Below are 728 nucleotides of genomic sequence, written 5' to 3' on the forward strand. Positions count from 1 at the left end.
AGCACACTGAATGTAAGAAAATATTTAAATATTTTTGAGGACTGGGTGGTCGAGTACTGCTCACATGCCAGGAGACAGGGTAGCTGACCACCACTCAGCCAAGTGCCCATCCTGATATACCTGGCTTTGAACATGAAAATAAGATAACATGATTGGAAACAAACAAAAATCCTAAGATTCTCGAGTTTAATGTACTGACTATTCCTTTCACAGAAGTTGGTGTTTTCTGATTTCACACTGACTTTCCCGAGCCCCTGTGGAATACCAGCCCTTTCTGGCCACCACCAAATACCTCTTCTATTCTCTTCCCAAATATTCCCACAATCTCTTGTGATTTCATGTCCCTAATTTAATACCCTCTGCTTTCTCCTGACTTTCTCTCAGAAGCTCCATCAGAAAAATACTCTGCTCCCTTAGCCAGAAACTTGAGAACTCTGAATTTAGCATCAGACCTAAGGGCAAGTAAAGCTTGCCAGGAGATATCAGGGAGTTAATAGATGAGAATCCATCCAGAAGGCAGAGTTGGCTCTGGGGGGCCTATGGCTTTGCACTTTCCTGTTAATGGAAGCAATATCAGAAGAAAGAGCATCCATAGTAGATCTACTGGAATACAGTAGCAGGGTCTGGGTTCTGAGAAAATGTGAGATGATGTGGCCAGGGGGTAAGGAAAAGGAAAAAATACCTAGGAGAGATGGTTTTTTAAAATCATAATTATTTTATTTGTTGTT

This window comes from Bubalus bubalis, chromosome 5 (genome assembly GCF_019923935.1).
Source record: "Bubalus bubalis isolate 160015118507 breed Murrah chromosome 5, NDDB_SH_1, whole genome shotgun sequence".
NCBI lineage: Eukaryota > Metazoa > Chordata > Mammalia > Artiodactyla > Bovidae > Bubalus > Bubalus bubalis.